Source organism: Phoxinus phoxinus, assembly GCF_949152265.1.
Source record: "Phoxinus phoxinus genome assembly, chromosome: 11".
In the NCBI taxonomy this organism is placed as follows: domain Eukaryota; kingdom Metazoa; phylum Chordata; class Actinopteri; order Cypriniformes; family Leuciscidae; genus Phoxinus; species Phoxinus phoxinus.
This window is the reverse complement of record NC_136886.1, coordinates 17180602-17201554: the sequence shown is the minus strand read 5'-3', so window position 1 is coordinate 17201554 and position 20953 is coordinate 17180602. Positions and strand designations below refer to the sequence as shown.

At 36.4% G+C, this 20953-nt stretch overlaps 1 protein-coding gene across 3 annotated transcripts in view; it reads left to right on the top strand.

The window, feature by feature from the left end:
- Positions 1 to 20953, top strand: part of lpp (LIM domain containing preferred translocation partner in lipoma) — a 198462-nt gene that overhangs the window by 27984 nt on the left and 149525 nt on the right. For all 3 annotated transcript variants that reach the window (XM_079628403.1, XM_079628401.1, XM_079628402.1), the window contains one exon: positions 9134 to 9180. The gene's annotated coding sequence lies outside the window, so the exon portion shown is untranslated. The remainder of the gene's footprint in view (positions 1 to 9133; positions 9181 to 20953) is intronic.

Below are 20953 nucleotides of genomic sequence, written 5' to 3'. Positions count from 1 at the left end.
AGAGCTAAGAAGGATCATGCTGAATCCAAAGAGCTCAGCAGTAAAAGCCTTTTTTCCTGGGGTGCTTGCCTGCTCTGTTCCAAATTTTTGGCTAGAAAGAGATGGGAGAGCGTGAGATTACAGCTGTCCTGCAGCTCTGCATGGATGCTGTTTGGGGCCAGGGCTTCCTAGATCACTGCCCTTGACACTATACAGAGACATATCCAGCCAAGGCCTCAAAGCTGGTCAATTGCTCATTATGGTTTGAGTTATATCATCGTCCTATTTCGGATAATGGAAAAAAGAGAGGGAATGAAAACAAACTACAAAAGGTCAAACAATGGGTTTAATGCATTGTCCTGCAGCATTAGTGCGCTAAGGGCTTAAAAAAGGGCTGGACGCGCAGACATGCCATTAAACGGAGAATTGTGTTGGGTGGGTTTGAGTGAAATTTATTTGTTGAGTATAGCAGCTAAAAGGATAAAAGCCTGGTTTATACTCCACACATGTGCATTTGTTTTGCTTGTTGTAAAAACATTGATGACTCATGATGGCTTTGGGTCGTGTTTTACTCATTCTCTTTAAGAGTCTGACCTGTGGGAAACAGTCACATGTCCCATGTTCCAAAACAGTGGCAGCCCTCACTCACAGCTGTACGGATCTGGGTCTTTTTGGGCTACTGGGCAAGCTGGAATGTTACGGTCAAAAGATGTTAACATAATCAGCTTTAAATAATACCGTCTTTACACTTCAATGGCACCAGAGAAGCTACTTCCGAACGAAAAGGTGAATTATGGACAGCTTAATGTTGCACAGAGTACCTATTTTATGAAAAAAAAAACACTTGAACATCTTGTCCAATGTCTTTCAAACAATGTGCAAACGGCTATGAAAACAAATATAGTAGGCCCAATTGGTTCTGTGTAGTGCTATGCTATGTGCAAAAATGGTTTAAAATATAAACCCCATAAAACAAGTTAAAGTTAAAGTCCAGTTAAAATCATTAAATTATGAATAATCCATATAGAAAAACAAATGCATAAAAATGTTGCATTTAAATCTACCCCAACATTTATTTATTTATTTGATTTTTTTATTATAGTGCTACCTTTATTTGGACGCGCGTTTAACTTTAGCGAATACTGCTAAGTTTAACGCAGGCAGGCACACGGCAGGATGAGCAGGCAAAATGGAAATACTATTCTCAATTTACAGACTAGGATATTGGAGTCAAATGTAAGTTATGCGCTGGAGTAAACATGTTTCCAATGTATTGTAAACAGCATACGCAGGTTGTCAAAGCACCTGACGGTGCAAGCCATCTAAAACCATGCTTATTACTTTGTGTAAAGCACGCCGCTTACTGTAAAGCATTCTCATGTTTTGGACAAATGCACATTCCCCACTGCAGTTTGTCTGACCTCTCTTTGCTATCTTTCAAATGCGTTTTGTCAATAAAAATTGTGTTAACTTAGTTTAAAAAGTTACGCCATGGTGGTTTTCCGATGACAGTGCAGATTTTACATTTACATTTTTAAGCATTTGGCAGACGCTTTTATCCAAAGCGACTTACATTGCATTTCAAGCTACACATTTACATACTTATCAATTCTTGCTTTCCCTGGGAATCGAACCCATGACCTTGGCGTTGCAAGCGCCAATGCTCTACTGTTTGAGCTACAGGAAGGCGTGCACAGACCCGATTAGTCGATATTGAAATTAATTGTCGATTTTTTTAAATTATCGATTGCATCAAGTTGCACGCCTAGTTTATTTATTTATTTGTTAAAAATATGTATATAATAAATGAGAAAAATCTAAAACTAGACTAAATGATTCAGTTGTAGTATTACTAGCTAGCTGATAGTGACATCTAAAAAAATCCATAATCATGAAACTAGCTTCGTTATAATATAATTATAATAACTATTCTATTTGAATATATTTTAAAATGTAATTTATTTCTGTGATGACAGTAGCCATTACTCCATTCGACTGTGTCATATTAAATTTCAATAACTATTTTAATAAGCTGATTTGGTGTCCAAATTTCCTCTTATTATCACAAGTGAAAACAGTTGTGCTGTTTAATGTTTTTGTGGAAATTTCTGTGATAGATTTTATTCAGGATTCTTTGAATATAAAGAGTGGAAGAACATGTTTGAAATATAAATCTATTGTAACATTTTAAATGTCACTTGTTTTGATCAATATAGGCTAGTGCATTTTTGCTGAATAAAAGTTACTAATTTAATATGAATAAAAAAATGTGTACCCTAAACTTTTGAACCGTACAGCAACATAAACGTCAATCTGTTTTTTATTGAATGCAAATAAAATTTCATCATGCAAATATAGATGATAAACTATTTACAATTAGATGTGCCAGTGACTTGTAGTCTGTTTGAGTTCCTAATTTTTTAATCTCATATTTAAATTCAGCAGTTTTAGTTATTCTTTGTTATTTGTCAGCGTCTTATATGGCCACTTGGTACTCTTTTGTAAATACCGAGTTGAAATGGAAGGCGGAGAGACACGGGAAGAGGGCTGGATTTTCAAATCCCTGCACTTGTGGGTCCAAATATGGAAGGAAAGTTTCTGGTAGCTGAACAGTTTAGCTAATATTCCTTGCATTGTGGACATTCCTGCATGCTCTTAACCTAGGATTGGACGGGTGTGCGGGGAGAGGGTGAGCTTACTGAACATCCTGAACATGCAAGCCAAAAGAATAACCTCAAAAATGAGAGTTATGAGTTTGTCCAGCTGTTTTAGTGTTTTATAAAAGTCCTTGTTGTGATCCACAATCCTACTTACCGGAGGGCAGTCCATCATGTTAATGGCTGAGGCTGATAGGATGTTTTATTGGATGGTGTGAAGTGAATTTGCATCGTGTCAGAGTGTCCCATGAGGATGACAGATGCTGATTTGATAAATTGCATTATACACACACCAGTCGCTTTCTGAGATCAATGGCGGACTGCATAGAATGGCCTACCTCATGGTATAGCGCTGTGGGACAGTTAGTCCCCAATCTCTGCAAAACACAACACAACACACACCCACCTACCAGAACAGACACTGGAATAGATCTCAGCCAAGCTATTCCTTAGGGTATTCACATCTGTGTGGTTATTGTTAAGGCAATGCTAAAGCAGCCTACTTTGGAGAATATAATACAAAACAACTGTAACTCCCTGTAGGCTGTAAGCTTGCACATCTGACAGAGAGTAAATCAGGACTTCTTCGTGTTGCACTTCTAATAAGCAACATTTTAATGATTTGGAGACATTAAGTGCATCAACACTAAACCAATAGTCTAAGCATGCGTCTCCTGAAGCCCTTTGACTTCAAAAGAAACATCTTAAAATGTTCGTATGAATGATTTAAGCCTATGGCAAGACGAGAGACCGGCCGAGTCAATGGCACATCAATCTTTCACAACTTAACATACGCCTGTCTAACTGAGTTTGGCAATGCAGAATATTCTCTGGAAACAATAGAATGGCTGGAAAGTAGAGAAAAGAATGGGAAGACGGAAAATAAACCAAAAAAAAGGAGGCAAAATTATGGGGAATACGACCGAGAATTACAGAGGACATCATGAGAGAAGAAACACTTGACATTTTCGAGGATGCAAAGTTCAAGAGGAATTTAGGCCTCGGACGAAATCCAAGTCAGTGTTTAGGATTGTCTCTCGCCTCACTTTATTACAAATTTGTCTGATTGCTTTCCATGTGCTTCGGATTCAGAATGGGCCTGCTTCTCGTAGTCATCTTTTTACTAAACAGCATAAAGCTAGCGTTCGATTGTGTTAATGACAAATAAGAATTTCCATGATAAAGAGCGAAAAAAAATCATATTTTTCTTACACCTTGAATAAATGTGAGTGTACACAACCTAATATTTTTTTAGGTACTTAGTTTCTTTGTTGACTCCTTAAATAGACCTTTAAATAAAACACCACCTACACCCCCATCCCACCCCTTTTACATCTAGAATACCTATTGCACGACTATGGACAAATTAGCAAATGACTTGTGCCAAAAACTTGTGGCCACGGCAGTACCTCGTCGTAGGAAGCGGGGCCGTAATAACGTTCCATTTTTGGAAGGTAATGTCTGCTTGTGGTTGAGAGATAATGGGAGGTTCAACACTAGGAGTCATTAACAGATAAACAGTCATAGGGTCTGCTGGGGTCCTTTCTATCCTATCCTGTTTTACGTTTTTTTTGTTCATGTTTGGAGGTAACTATATTACTTTTTCTGAGAAATAGTAATAAAAGATTATGCTAAACTATACTTAAGGGTTTCATTTCAACAATATCATTATTATTGCTTCATCATGGTCATAGAATAGTTTTGTTCTGTTATCATACAATTACAAAAAAAAAGGATTTTTGAATAAACGTATAGATCGAGACAAAAATCTGCGTCTTGTCCATAGCAGATACATTCCCTGATGCTCTTGTGGTTAAAATTGGAGCAGGTTATTTCTGTTCAATGCACAGTTATAAGGCGAAGGTGAATAAATCTAATTTATTAAATTTTAATTTTAAGAAATAAATATGAAATTGATTTACTGTATATTTCATTGGACATTGAGTTACTCTCTGGTTCCTCTTTAAACATGCAGTGTGCATCCACCTGGCCTCTGTTAGCACTTAAGACCCCGTGAAGGTCTACATGTTAAATGGACCCTCTGATCCTCAGCTCTTGTGTGGCTGCATCGGACCAAGGATCGGGTAGTGGACTTTTAAGCACTGATCCACCTTAGCAAAGAGCCGAGTATGCTACGACCTTGGATGTGTACCTTATCCTGGGATTCCACAAAAGAGACCCACTGAACCACTGGAGGCTAATGGGAAATAATAGGAAGTTAGGGCAGGGAATGGCTTAATGAACATTTAAATCTTAATAGAATGTAAAACTAAATGGTGTAATTATCACCACTTTAAAAAAAAAGTGTTAACATAAAATGACATTAAAATATTAGTTGGAAATTGTATTATACGGTAGGTTAGTGTGATGAACGAACTGAAATGTAATTGATTTTGAATAGTGATTTACCTTCTTTTTTTTTTACACAAAATGTTTTCTTTTAGTCGAAAAACTGAAAGTCCTTTTTAATCACAGTAAAGTGTTTCCACACTACTCGCATGTTTATCGCATCTTTGGAGAAGAGCTCATTAAACCACTCTTTCAATCAATGGTTTCGGCCCTCTGTAATTTAAAGGGACACTAAGTAGGAATTACTCCCATCTAGTAGTGAATTCGTATTTTGCATCCAAACTAATTTTGCTCTCCAGCGCCTCGCTTTTTCAAATGCGCATTGCATCTACGGTAGGCGATATGTACCAAAAAGCTTTGACAGGATTTCTTCTAATAGCACTTTGTCGAGGGGGGGGGGGGGGGGGTGTTTTGAAACATTGTTATTCATAAAAATAAATCATGAGAACATGAACTTCATCACTGCATGTGCAGGAATTGTAAAATCTTTTTTCTTATTAACTGAAGTAGCCTAACGCAATATTTTTACTCTAATAGCTTATCTTTCCTCACACCTATGAACTGTGATCATGCAATAACGTTAACTTTACATCGCGATGCTGAGCTACAGTGAAATGATAGAAAAGACATTATCTGTGATAGCAATTCGCCTCATTCGCGCAAACTGGAGTAGAATGAGGCTCGCGTCTACCGCGACGCGCTAAACACCGCGCCGCAGGACCTCTAGACGCGCATAGACGCGTCTTTACATTGAAATCACATTGTCAATCGCCAGACGCTCAAGAGTTAGTGAGTAATCATTTTAAAATAAAATTGACTTTAATCAAACCACGGATCCGTGATAAGTTTTGTGATCCGTCCGTTAGCACTATGATCACTTTGAGGGGAGGATAAATGTATCCCTACCGGGGATAAAAATAATTAAGCAGATACATTGACCAGAAAGGGGGAAATCCCACGCATGTTACGTTCTATTTTTGACTTTTTTGGCGACGATGTTTTCTTCTCCTGTGGCTTGGCATATGTATGGTCCATAATAACAATGCAATCCAGACTTTTAAACTTGCCGGTGCAGTTTCAAGCGCCTTTCACTGCTCTGCACCTGCGTTTCTGCTGGTTTCGGCTGGCTCTGAACGAAAACGCGTTGTGGAAACGCGTTGGCTTAGTACTTTTTGTCCCTCTCTGCTATTATAGTTTTGCAAGATGTTGGAACTACATGGAAGCCTCCGTGGACCTACCCGTCCCATGTATATAAAGATAATTAATTCTTCATTTATAAGGTTAAGTCAGATAATTGGCCGAGGTATATGTACACCATTGAGGACATATTTATGAATAAAAATATTGATTTTAGATAATAAAATACCTAAAAAGATACTTAGTGTCCCTTTAAAATTACCGGTAGGCCTATATGTATTATTTTTTTATCTAAAACCGAATCTTTTCGGTTGCCAAATGTTGTTGCATCACTATCAATGATTAAAACAAGTTGTTACAATAAGTTGAGTCGTTGAGTTTGCTCGGATCAGTTCTGAAAAGATTTGGTTCGAAAGTAGGATATTTTTGTTTTCATTCGTTAAACCTTTTTGTCTTTTTGTACCCTTACAGTTCCAGTTTCCATTTACTTTCATTATTTAAAAAAAAAGACTGTCCAGGATATTCTTCAAATATTCTCCTTTTGTGTTCCATATGAAATAAAAGAAAGTCGTATAGGTTTGGAAAGACATGAGGCTGAATAAATAATGATTGTTTTTCCTTAATACAATGAGTCACATATTTTGCAAAGACAGTCTTTCATAATGTTCTTGGAAGAAGAATTTACCAATTACATAAGAGAGGGTCGTCACACAGAGGTGAATGCAACAGATTTTTCCTCAGTTATGGATTCACTTATGGCCACTGGCCATGAAGAATTTATGAGTCTATTTCATTTATTAGTGTTGTCATTCCAACGGCACAGAAACTTTGCCAGCTTTCAGCTAGATTTCTTTGAGTCGTATTTCACTGCTTGTTGGCTGGAGATTCTGAAAGATCACATGATGCTTTTCTCCTGCGCTGCTTGAAAAATGGGGTTTAGAGGCAAAAATGTCATGGACTGATTTAGTTTTCTTCAGTTTAATTGCAAAATGTCATGGGAGCCAAAAAAACAACAACTTTTTTTTTTTAATGAGGCAATGAAAGAATCAGAGTGGTTAACTAAAACATAAACCGTAAAACACAAAACATTTTAATTACTTGAAATAAAATAAACTTTAACTGAAAAATATTAAATATAAAAAGTATTACACTTATTTTATTTCAGATAGTTGCCAAGGAAGAAAGCATTTCTCATTTATAATCAAAATGACAAAACAATTTTTTTTACTAAAAAAAAAAATATATGTATAAACATCTAATTTAAAATATTAAGAATTTAGATGATACTAAAATAATACTCTTCAGGATACACTGATATTTTGAGAAATAATTTTCAAAGATTTAGGCCTGGTTTCACAGACAGGGCTTAGATTAAGCCAGGATTTGGCCTTAGTTCAATTAGAACTTTAAGTAGCTTTTACAAATATGCCTTAGAAAAAAAAAAAAAAACATTACAAAACAATGGCAGTGACATATTTTAAGATGTATCCGTGCAAGTTGCTTTCACTTAAAAAAACATGCATTTTAGTCTGGGACTAAAGTCTTAAGCCTTGTCTGTGAAACCTGGGTATAGAGTAAAATGCTTTATTTTAAAAGTAAAAGAGTGAGTCACTGTTTGTGTTATAGATTTCTCTTTGGTGCATTGCACTGTCAGCTCCTGGATGGCCTTGAAATGGGCCTTTTGTTGTAACCTTATATGTAAATAATAAAATGTAGGAATTGGTATGGCTGATGAGTGTTTAGACTGTTGGCTTATCTGGCTGGATACAACTTATTCAATGATATGGATGGCTGACTGAACACAATGATATATATTTATATAATTTTTTTTTTGTCTTAGCACCCTCAATCAGAGCTTTGAAATTAATGCCTGTGGAGACAGTGCAGATAAAAACATGAAGAGAGTCAGTCAGAAGTGATACCAATCACATGTAGCGCCGCTGCTCCTACTTCTTTTTCCCGGCGGTCTTCCTCATGTCTTGGCAACGTGGGGGAACTGGCAGTGTCAATTTATCAGAGAACAAAAGAGACACTATGTGGGTAGGGAGTGCGTCTGTAGGCCCTTGGAGAGGAAACAGACCCCCCACCTCCTACCTGCACATTCAAACAGGATGTTCCTCAAACAGACAAGTGGAACCTCATAATTAGCATTTTGGAACTTTTTCTTTTGTTTGTCTATCCTAGTCTTCTTTTTAAGTTTTCTGTTTATGTTGTTTATATGAATTCGCTGTTATTCCAGAGCTCATTGTCCTAGAAAGTTTAGAGTATGGTTATTATGGCAATACATTATATGTACGGAAGATTTAAAGTGTCTATCGATAGAGTTTTTGCTGTTTTGTGTATCACAGTGTGTAAATATAGCTGCAGAGCGCAGGACTGCTAAAAGTTTTGACACGTTAGAAAAAAATATGCATGTATTCGAAAATGAAGCTTTGCGCATGCTTGATGTTAAGAAAGTTTACCTCAGTTAAATAAGTTAAGTACTTGCACTGTCAAATACACACTAATGGTAAAATACATACAAAATTATGCCAAAATGCCTGTCTTAGTGAGATAAAATAAAAAATAACAAAACAACTATTTATTGTGATGGATATTGTTATCGTGAAATACTATTCTGGTCATATTGTCCGTCCACTCCTAAGTACAATTGAGTAATTGACAAAAGACATGAATGTTTTTGTCAATATTTTATAATAATTTTTTTATGAATGTATGACATTTTATATTTTAGGCGCTATGGTTGAATTCCTTTTTGATTTATTTAAAAGTACTGTGGATGTGACAAATACAAAATCCATTAAGTACTTTATTAACAAGTACAAATAATCATTGTGAAATAATAGGTTCATAGTACAACATTAATAGTACATCATAGTGTATATATATATATATATACTGTAGAAGAATACGTGATTTCAAAAAATGTGTGTTTAATATGAACAATATTAACATTATTATTTTCCTTATGTCACCAAGTCCTCATACATCTCTCTGTCTTTCACGTTCAGGTCTGTGATCGTCTGGTGATTCATTTTTGCTCCTGAAAAAGAATCAGGTAAATTCAAACACTTTATTTTTTTGCTTTTCCTATCTTTCCTCATTTTTCTTAATACATCTCTTACTTCATGAAACCTAACACCGACGTTTTTCTAATTCTGCGTGATATCAATAGCAACAGCTAATCAGAACATATTTGATGTTTAATATGTAGTTATGAGAAGCAGGATTTTGAACGAATGAGATTTCCCAGTGGGTGGGCCTGGCAATTGTTATGACGTAGAATAGAAGCCAAGTGGAAGAGTAAGTATTTTTAGACCGTAGGTTTTCATATTGTTTTGACTTCATCCATGTGAGGTTTTTTTGTCTCTCAGAAGCTCAAAAGTGGGATGAGCTGGGCTTACCAGTTCATTCTGTTCTTTTACGTAATTTCTGGCTGCTTTACATTCTGTACACTAAAAGAGCTGCCTCCGTGCACTCCTGACGTAAAGAGAGGGAAGGAGAGAGGGTTGCTTATATAATCTGACCTGGGTGTCAGAGAGGCCAGGGGCATGACACAATGTCATCTCTGTGATGTAAGCCCTGGTTCCCATCTCATTGCCATTCCCTTCATGAAACAAACTCACTTTTACTCAATTAGCCCAGCAGATAAAAAAACAAAACAGCCGAACATGATGCGTTCAGTTACGTAACAATCACGCACTTGCTAATGGCCACCTGACTGCCCCTTCCACTTCACTCGAAGGAAGCTGTGTGTCATTGGTTTCCATGGCAGACTTCATCTGACACCCCGTGCAGCCTCCTCCAGATCTTGAGAGACTGAAATGCATGAAATTTACCAGATGTAAATAGGAATGTGAAATGGAAATGTCTTTAATGCCAATATAACATCAAAATTTACTATTTACTTCCTTAATGCACATTCCTTGTGTAATTGAATGATCCATATTCAAACCTGGTCAGAGACTTGTGTGAATATTTATTTTATACGTACAGTAGTTGCTGACGCAACTCACAAGTAGACAACACAAATAGGCTAAAAATTCTGGATTTTTTTTGAGAGGGTAAAATGGTTACTGCATTTATAATACGAAAGAATATGGGCAGTTTTGGAGGATTTCAAAGTAGAAATGTGAAGATTATAATTTTATAAAAGCACTTACTGTACATCTTTCTGTTAAAACTTGTGTATTACTGTATTTGAGCTGTAAAAGCAGTTGACATAATTTGACAGTTATTTTAGGTGTTATTTTGTCATCGATGCAATTACCATATTTTCTGGACTATAAGTCACACTTTTTTTCATAGTTTGGGTGATCCTGCGACTTAGTCAGGTGCGACTTATACATAAAAATTAATTCATACAGACTGAGATGAACCAAGAGAAAGCATTACTGTCTACAGCCGCGAGAGGGCGCTCTAGTTAGCGGAGTTGTTCAGAAGCGACACCGAGGAAGAATTCAATGGATTCAGTGTTGTGGAATGAGATCACGCGGGAGCTTGGTGAACATGCTTACCGGTAACTTGTTGGACTCGCTGGCTTATACATTTCTAAATAAATGCGACTTATAGTCCAGTGCGACTTATATATGTTTTTTTCCTCTTCATGACGCATTTTTTGACTGATGCGATTATATACTACGGAGCGACTTATAGTCTGGAAAATAGAAAATATTTTTTTTATAAATATTTTGTCTTTTGGCTATTTAAACAGTGAGTATTTTAACTTTTACAAACTGACCCTATGTACTTTCATTGTAAACACCTCACTGGAACACAGATTTTAAAGACCTAAAATCCCTAATCCCTAAAATGTAACCTAGAATATCCCTACAAGTCTTCCTTTGCATCGGGAGCGCACATATGTGCACTGTTTTTTGAAACTAGGTTTAATTTTAGATTTGCATGAAGACGCATGTCAAATGTCCGTCGTGATTCTGTCATTGTTTGATAGATGTGTTTTCATCTCTATGTTATGATGTTATGAAACGTATGCCAGTTATTTCAGAGTCGCAGTGAGATCTCTGAGGGCAGGCGCCTCCATTACACTAAATGAATTTGTTTTTGCATGTACTGATAGCACTAAACGCTTCTCACCTCCTAATTGATTTTCTCATTCATCTCCGGGGAATGTTGTTCACAGTCATGGATGCTTCTGAAGGAGCCACGTTTCAAACAAGCAGCACAGTGTGGACAATCCACCCCCTCTCCACCCGAAACTAAGATGTTGCCCTTAGAACTAATAATGGGCTTTAGCGCATGCTTCTCCGATTGATCTGCTAAAACTATAAGTGCAAGCAGAACAAATCCCTGTAATGATTGCCTCAGGAGGGGAGCCAGTGCCGCGCTAAGAGTGTGTGGTGTGTGTGTGTGTGTGTCGGCTCATAGCGCCACTCACACACATTATCTCTCCACTGTACATCTCCTCACAAACCTATTCTCCGAATCATTCTATCAAACTACACTCTCCACTTCTGTGTCCTGTGTAGTTGGAAGTCCGATATTCTTGAAAACAGCTGTTAGCTGTATCTTTTTTTCAGAAACATATTGTTATACACACACACTCACTCACATATAGATCTATAAGCTACATAAACTCACAGCAGATAGAGAGAGAGATGGATTAAAAACCTATACGAGACTGTGTACATTTATTCGTTGATTAGGTGACTTGAAGACACTTTAATGTCTTTATTTGTTTACATTTTATTTTTAACCATTGTGGTCTAAATTACTTTTAACCTTACAGATTCTTTCAAAATGTTGCTCTGACCTTATTGAAGTCAGCATGAAATGAAATGTCACCTTACCTATTTTTCTAAATGCATAAGTCTTTCCCTGCAAACGTTTTTTTAAAAAAAGTTCCCATCAAGTTTAAAAATGTGATGATTTTCACAACATTTTTCTGATTTTTTTTTTGGACTGAATATCTGAACATGCAATATATCAAAAGAAAGAACAGAGCCTCTGCTTTTAAACAAAACAGACATCAAAAAATGTTTTATTCTTCATGTCTTCTTTTTTTTAATCAACACTTGTATGTGGGTAAGTTTCGTAAAAAAAAGCAACGTTTTGAACAAAAAGTGTTTCTCTTTAGACTACATTGTGCATAAACAATTATTTTACTGCTTGTTTCTGCTCTTTTTTTTTCCCTGTGTTTTGATCAAGAGATTCTGTACTCTTTCAGAAGATGCCTTATAGCGCCCCCTACTGTATGACAGTGAAAATACAGTCGTCAAATCAAAATTTCGTCAATGTTTGGGAAGCGTTGTCTCATAAATGACGGAAAAATTCATCAATTGTGGGGGGAAATAATTAAATGCATGCTAAAGTTTGACCCCGCAACATTTATTCGAAATTTCATAACCCGATCTTCCAGCTATATGACAGACTTCTCTCTCTCTCTCTTTCTCTCTCCATTCTTTTAGTCTCATCTGCCTCCATTTTTTGAGTGCAACTCCCACATCTCAACATCCAATCAACAATCGATAAATTGAACCAGTCCCTGCTCTGCATTTGTACTTTTCCCATAATCCATTACACTCGAATGTACTTCACAATTTGGGCACATTTGTCGCTACTTTAAACCCACTGGCAGATGTTGTTGAAGCTTGTATCACAAAGTAGGCATAAGGTCTGTTTACATTAACACAATTTTTTAAAAACTCAGTCCGAATTCCACACAAGACTTGTATAATATAATAAATATACTATAAATATAATAACAAAGATAATGGACATGAGTGAACTTTTACAGTTTGTAGAAACTTTTTCACTTTGAAGAGTGTTATCAAGTTGAAATTTCGTTTATAATCAGTTTGGGTTCCTTAAGACTCCAAACAGAGAGTTCATTTTTAGTTTTTGGCCTTTTTGCGACTTCATTAAAAGGAACACCAGGAAACCATAGAGAGAAGAAGGGGGAATGGGATCGGGAACAGACACAATGTGTCAGAGAGCATTTATTAACCACCAGGACACTCTTAAGTTTTGTTTTTAAAAAGACTCGGTTTCATTTACTCCAATTTAGAACATTTTTAAAAACATTATTTCTCACTTGGATTTACATTGACTTTCCAATAAGACCCTATGTCAAGCGATATAGTAGTTCTTCTTCCCCAGCCCGCCTCGATACTGTCGAAACCATGCCCTTCTCAAACGGAACTGAGGCATCAGTTGTACATGTTCATGTGTGCGTGTGTTTGAGAGCTGACACATGCCCAGTGGTGTTTGTTTTTCAAGGCATGACTTGACCGCTGTTTGGAATTCCATTTGGCTGGCCATCTGAGAGATGAGCTTCAGGGTCCTCTGTCACGTTATGCCTGTACCACTGCTCTGAGCTCGCAGCCAGATATTTGTGTTTTTGAGTTTCTCTGGGGCTGTAGGGCTCCATGTACACAACATAGTCCAAACACTAATCATTTAAAATAGCTCAACTATAGTCATGCTGCTTTATTGAGGAGCTTGCTAAGAAAAAACTACGCCAAGTTGTATTTGTCGGTAAAGCTGGTACTGAGCGAAGAACACCAGCATTTAATAAACATTCTGCACATCATAAAGAACACATACAATGCTGCACAGGGCCTTGAATTGGTGAATGGTTTTTGTTTTTAAACATAAACCATCTGAATTAACATTCACTAGAATACATAGGGGCTTTTCAACACTACTTTTTAGAAGAAGAAATAGCTGAACTTTTACCATGGTACTGAAGTATGAAGTTTATTTTAATTCCAGGTTTCCTGTGCTTTCTTGTTACGTTGCACAATTTGGCCCAACATAACTATTGTAATTTCACTGTAAAAACAACAACAACTGTATTTAAGAATATAATGATAATAACAATTTTGCTTTGAAGTGCAACTGTCTTAATTCATTTTCAAATGTTAAACCATCAAGCTTTTATTTGAGTGGAAAACGGCAAGGAGCCCTTAAGGATTCTGTTTTGTTGACAACATTATAACCGCTTCTCATTACAAGTTTGAGAAGATGCATTTGCCTTTCCAAATCCACATTATAAGCGTCACAAGCTCAGAGCAGAGATGAGTTCATTTGTAGCAGCATTTACTGTAAAGCGAGTCACTCTGAGACACTAAAACTGTTGAGCTGTCATGAGTTGTTTGTGTGTAAAAGAACACAGCGTCCTGTTTCAGGCATATATGCGTTCTGAAACACCCAGCGCATATATTCATCTAATTCAATTGCAGCCTTTGCGATTTGAAAATAGCAATATCGCAGTTCAGTTTTTATTTCGATTAATTGTGCAACCTTATGGCGTACCATGGTGCTTTGGTGGTATCAAACAATACCCTGTTTTTTGGTATACCATAGTACTAAATGATCATCTGTTTATATGCGGAGGTATTACCATGGCACATTTGCATAAAACACAGTCTTGTAGTACGTTTTAATTTCTTAGTCAGTGCATTGACTGAATATTTGGTGTAGTACGTTTTAATTTCTTAGTCAGTGCATTGACTGAATATTTGGTGTAGAAGTACTGTGAGGTGTGGACATACATGTGGACATACATCTTTCTTGTACTCTTGCTGTTCCAGTGAGAATCTGAGTGGTCATTGCCATGGAAACCCTGGAGAACTATCAGGTACAGGCTTTGAGGTCTTTTAGTTGACGTTGAGGCATTGATGCAGTAGTGACCATAGCGATAAGAATGTATTCTCTACTGTACTCACCAAATCTTACTTATGTGAGTGAAGATGTACAGTACAATGTATAATGTCAGATTATCAAAATCAAATGACCTGAAACAGAAGTTTTTAGTTTTTTTTAGTTTTTCTCAGTGTTTTATTATTCAGAGAGTGACTCTTTCTAAACTGACTACTGGGGACATGTTATGTGTTCAGTATTCACAATGGTTCATTAATTTGTCAATTTATTCAGTAAAACTCTTGGCTTTTAAGGCCATTTCTGAGGTTAAACGAGCCATGGTGGATTAGGTACTCATGACACAACCCACCCGTTCCGAGAGATGTGAGCTGTCCCCAGACACCTGTTCACTGAAGGAACTCTGACTTCACTTGAAAGCAAAACATTCCTATTGCTCTCTTTCCGTAGCTGTCATCCGTACTGTCAGAGCATGTGTTTGCATACAAAAGCGACAGTATTATGTGCACATATAACTACAGATATTTATCTTATGTCGCTTTACTGAAATGATAATAACCTTTGAAAGTACGGCTTTGTAACAGGTTATTTTCAGCACAGCTGCGGTGCAGAATGAATTGAATTTATTCTCTCTGCAAAATATTCATTGTACATTTATTTTTTAAATTACTGCAGAGGAATTGTCTAAATCATTTTATGTGCAGTGTTAAACATTCGTTAGCTTACAATTTTTTCACAAATTCCCAAAGTTTGTAATTTTTATTGTTTTTGAAAGAAGTATTTTATGGTCACCAAGGCTACATATCTTTGATAAAAAAAAATACAGTTACAACAAAAATATTTTGAAATACAAATAGTATTACAATTTAAAATAAAAAATATTTTAATATATTTTAGGATGTAATTTCTTCCTCTGTTTTCAGCAGCTATTACTACAGTCTCCAGTGTCACATGATCCTTCATAAACCATTCTAATATGCTGATTTGGTGCATATTCTATATGCACAATGTGCTGCTTAATATTTTTGTTAGAAACCATGATAAAAAATGTTCCCAGGGTTCTTTGAGGAAAAGAAATTAATATTTTGTAACATTATAAATGTCTTATATTTCATCAGTTTGCTGAATAAAAGCATTAATTTCTTTCTTTTTTTTAAGTATTTTTTTGTAGTAGAATTCTTTCAGATTTAAAATTTCAGTGTAGAGAAACTCCATGTTCATACACCCATCCTTGGTAATTTGCAGGCAAGTAAATATTTGTGTAAATCAGAAAAAAAAAGTCTCCCACCATTCCTTGAAGCTATTTTAGATTAATGTGATGGCAGGCGAGTGAGCAGTATCAGCTGCAGAATGTGGTTGTGTGTAGTGGCAGCAGGAAGAAGGGAATTATAGCAAGTGTAAGCCTGGGGCCAGTGTGTCTGACAGGGCCTGTGCAGGGGGCTCAGTGCAGGGTTCCTTGTTTTGCTCTTAGACTGTTTGTTGCTTCTTTGGATTCCTGGCTCTAAGTTGTTGTTCTCGGGCCAAATTCTCATCGCACACACAGAGCGAGTCAAAGAATGAACACTGAGTCCTGCTGCCAGCTGACTTTGAAGAACAACCCAAGCTTTCCATGACAGCCATCGCCGTTACTGGCTCCCTGGGAGAGACGCTCTGAGGGGAAGCATTCTCCATAAAATGCTAATGTTAGATACTTCACTGAGCTGGAGATTCCCATGCCATTGGTTAATCCATCACCTCCTTTCCTTCACTTTACCGAGAAGTCATTTGTCTTTTTACTCCTTTTATAAATTCTCTGTAAGCTCTTTGCCCACATCAGTTGTTGCCGTCAAGAAGAGTTGTAAGTGCACTTTTCGCTTAATTGCTAGTTCCATTACAAAAATGCAGTTAAAAAAAAGGCTTTTTAAAATGCCACATTCTTACTGTATTTTCTTACAGTAAATTAAATGCACAGGTTTACAAATATACAGTAAACAAGGATACAAATGAACTCTTTCAAGCCCAACTCCATTTGGGCTCGACAGTTCTACATCAATTCTATGCAGAGATGCTGCCGAGTTCTCTGGGCTCGAGCTCATCTCAGATGGTCCAAAAGACAGTGGAAATGTGTGCTGTGGTGCGATGGGTCTACGGTTTAGCTTGTTTTTGGCAAATACGGCCTGCCTGCAGTCCAGACCTGTGTCTCTTATTGAAAATATATGGCCCATCATGAAAAGGAGAAGCAGACAACGATCACCATACTATTGAGCAGCTGACTTGTAAATGAGGTGAGATTGGGCAAAAACTCCACTTGCACAATTGCAGCAATTTAGGTCCTTGCGCACCGAGTTAGAAATTCTCGTCCAAAATTTGCGCACGTTAAAAAATAAATATGACCTCACGTTGTCACCAACCACGTTTACACACGGCCTCCAAAACTTTCGTCCGTCATAAAAAAAATTGGATCGGGTTCGATTTTCTGAGTTTTTCGCATAATAGCAAGCATTTTGAGAGGTGTTTTGACAATTCCGAGCCACCGAATACGAAAAAACACATACAGAAATTTCGGACTCTGTGTACAAGGACATTTAGTATCCTCAGTTCCCAAATAATTAAAAATGATGATGTGACACAGGTGTAAATAGGCCTGGAGTGTTGCAGTCATCAAAAAAAAAATATATATATATATATTTACAATATACACTTAAGTTGGTCAGTGAAAACATTGGAAATCTATGCTTTTGTCAGTAAAAGAGAATAGTTCACTGAAAGGCTTTGGGGAACCAAACATGGTTCTTCTATGGCATTGCTTTAGACGGCAACCTTTATTTTTGAGTGTAGTGGTAGAACAACAATATACAATCAATCATTAGTAATGCTCTAATACTATCGGATATACCTGATCAGAGAAAATTAAAGACCTTAAATAAAATAAAAAAAAATATTAAAACTGAGGAAATAAGACAGACAGACATAAATTTACTGAAAGAATAACTAATAAAGAGCTACTTAGTTCGATGCCATACAGTTCCTGCCCTGTTTTACATGGAGAAACACGGTCTCGACAAAAGTAATATTCATTTGTTGTGGCATCTATTACAGTACAAAGTGGCTGCACATCATTAACTTCAAATCTGAGTTTACTGGTGGAATGAGGCTGACGGTTCATTCTTTCTTGTGCTTTCCCTTTCACATTCGGCACCAGTGATGCGTTCTCATTGAGTCCGATTATGAAGTTTGAAAGCAAATTCACTCTTTTCTTCTTTAAACCTGCCTTCCCAGATGAAGAACTCTATTAGATGAGGGGAGATGAAACGTGGCAGTTAAGAGTCTGATATGCTCAAACGGTCCACATCCTCTCCCATTTGCCGTTTTGCATGTGATATTTATCTTGCAGATACTATTAAAATCAGATGAAGCGTTCTTTGACTGATAGACAGAGTGGCTGCACGGCGTCAAAGCAGAGAGATGATTATCACGATCTGATATTGACACCTCATTACGCTCATACTCCTGAACAGAGGATGCAAAAAACTTTCTTTGTGCGTCAGAGAGTTTGCTGTGGTGTTTTTCTGTGCTTGTAACAGTTCAGCTTGAGGCGAGTTGAGTTTTCATACCTCTGTTTTGATCAAATCGTTCAGAGGCGACTGTCATGTCAATGATGGTCAGTAGGGGTAATAGAGTTAACTGCTGTTTGTATTCTTTTTGTTATTGGACTTTTCTCAATTGTATAGATAGGAAAAGTGAGAAATGAGGCAGAATGCGATAAAGAGGAGAGATCCCCGCTAGGGCACATCTTGCACAGTTCTTTATGCTGAAACAACATTACTGATATCAAAGATGTTCTCAAGAAAATTGTCTAGGAAAAATAAGTTATTTTTGTGTGTGTTAGGCTGTGTTATTCGTTGTGATATTTGTAGTTTAGGGTATTTTCAGAGTACCGGTAGGCTTAGACAGTATGTCAGATATGCACATGATTTGGTGATATAAAATTAAGCAGCAGTATTAATTTTGAAATAATTTTATGGGGCTTTTATGTGCCTGTTAAGTTTCAATTTCAAGATTAGCGATTCTTAGTTGCAAAATTGCCATTGGAGTTTTTCATTTCGATTAATTTCTCTAGACTTTAAACTCCTGTCCAGTTGAATAAATTGATAAAAAATGTTTTATTAAAAACTAAATTATAAATTGGTTTGCATCATCATTTAAAAATGTACTCTGTGATTGTTTATTATTTATTTATTTACAAAAAAAAGAAAGAAATAAAAAAAGAGAAAATATAGAGTATAAATATTACTGTGTATGTATTGTTATATTGGTGCATATAATTAATATTTTGCTTCTTATGTTAAACATATTGTTGTTTGGTTGAAAATATCCTCTGATTAAAAATAATCAGATGAAATGCAGTGTTTTTTTTTTTTTTAATTTCTGTAGTATTTATTACTTCAATGCTATGGTCAAATAGACCTGAAAAACTTAATTTTAGTTGTCTCATCTCATTATCGTGAAATAAAATAACTCTTGATCAAAAAAAGTCTTGATCAGTTCGAAATGGATTTAAGAGTTGGTATTTAAAAATAAAGGTTCCAAAAAGGGCCGTTTGTAGCAATGCCATAAATTAACTGTATTGGGTTCCCCAAATAACCTTTCAGTAAACTCGTTTTGAAAGAACTCTTCTTTTTTTTTTGAAGAACATTTTAATAATGTAAAGAACCTTGTGAAATGGAAAGATAACGTGGATGTTAAGGATTCTTTATGGAACCATAGATGCCAATAAACCCTAATTTATAAGAGTGTAAATTGTTACCAAATATTATTTCATTTCTGTCATGTTCACATGTATCTTGGGTTGTAGTATGAATCTTAAAAACCAAATCAAGATTGTTGAGAAGATTGCTTGCTCTTCTTTAATAAGGGTGATAAAAATGTCATAATCTACAGTTGCTAATCTGTATTTGACCCTACAATAGCCAGGGTAAAGGAAACCTTTAAAGTTAAGCAGAAAAGTTCAGCAAAGATTTCTGAGGTAAATCTCTCCTAGCTACCGCTACAGTTGGTAGCTTGTAGTACCAAGGTTTGATCCATGGTCGCTACACAGTATATGTGTTGCTTGAGGGGTCAAATATATGTGAAAGTCTCATTACGATCAAAAACGTAGCTGGCTAACTGAGCAAAAATGAGCACAGGCGTGATCATGGCACCGAACTGAACAAGCAAACCGTAAATGTCTGCTGACAGCATGAGAAGTTTGGAATATTAGATTACTGGTACATCCCTAAGAATGTTTACAGCATGTGAGTGGAATCAGAGTAGATTTATTGCATGGATTATACATCTACGAGTGGGTCTGAGTTCGTTATAAGCCATCAGTTAAGCGCCGACAGCCATCGGTCAATTAAGAATTACAGGCCAGAAAAGCAACCAAAGGTTTTGAACTTCCTCAATAATCCTCTTTGGGTGTGACAGGGGTCAGTGTACTGTGGAACGAGTGGTGATGGGGTGAAGGATTAAATATGGTCTCTCCCGTTAAATGTGTCCACAAGTACCCAGCTTTTAACCTGACATCGCAGACGGCTGTCGTCGGGCAGGCTTTGGCTGCTTTTATTCTTATCTGTTGAGTTGATAGACAGATAAATCACAGATGTCCAAATGTGTCCAATTTTCTGACTTATATGATCACTCGCATTCATCTCATGATGACGGGCGCTTTCAGGGACTTTTCGCCATTGTATAAAACTGGCTCAAGTGTACAAATGGGGATGAGTTTATACAAACAAACTGTCAGAAATCCGCTAACCATTTCCAAACCGCAAAGAAGTTAAAAAGTGAACTGTTTTCTGTTGCAGTTCTAACATGTTATGTTTATCTTACTATTTATACATAAAGTGGTTCTGGTGAAGCATTGCACTAACAATGGCAAAGTTGTGGGTTCAATTCCCAGGACACACACACATACAGTTTCACATTATTGGTCAAAAGCATTTGTAAAGTGCATAATTGTAAATTTACAATACGTAGATGTTTTTTAAATAGAAATTAATATCTTTATTGAGCAAGGATGAAAATTCTATTTGTCCTAAATTTGGCTGCTACAATTTCAGCTTTGCCATCACAGGAATAGGCTACATTTTAAAATATATTCTAATAATAAATTGTAATAATATTTTACAATATTACTGTTTTACTGTAGATCATATAAAGGCAGCCTTGGTGAGAGCATAAGAGACTTC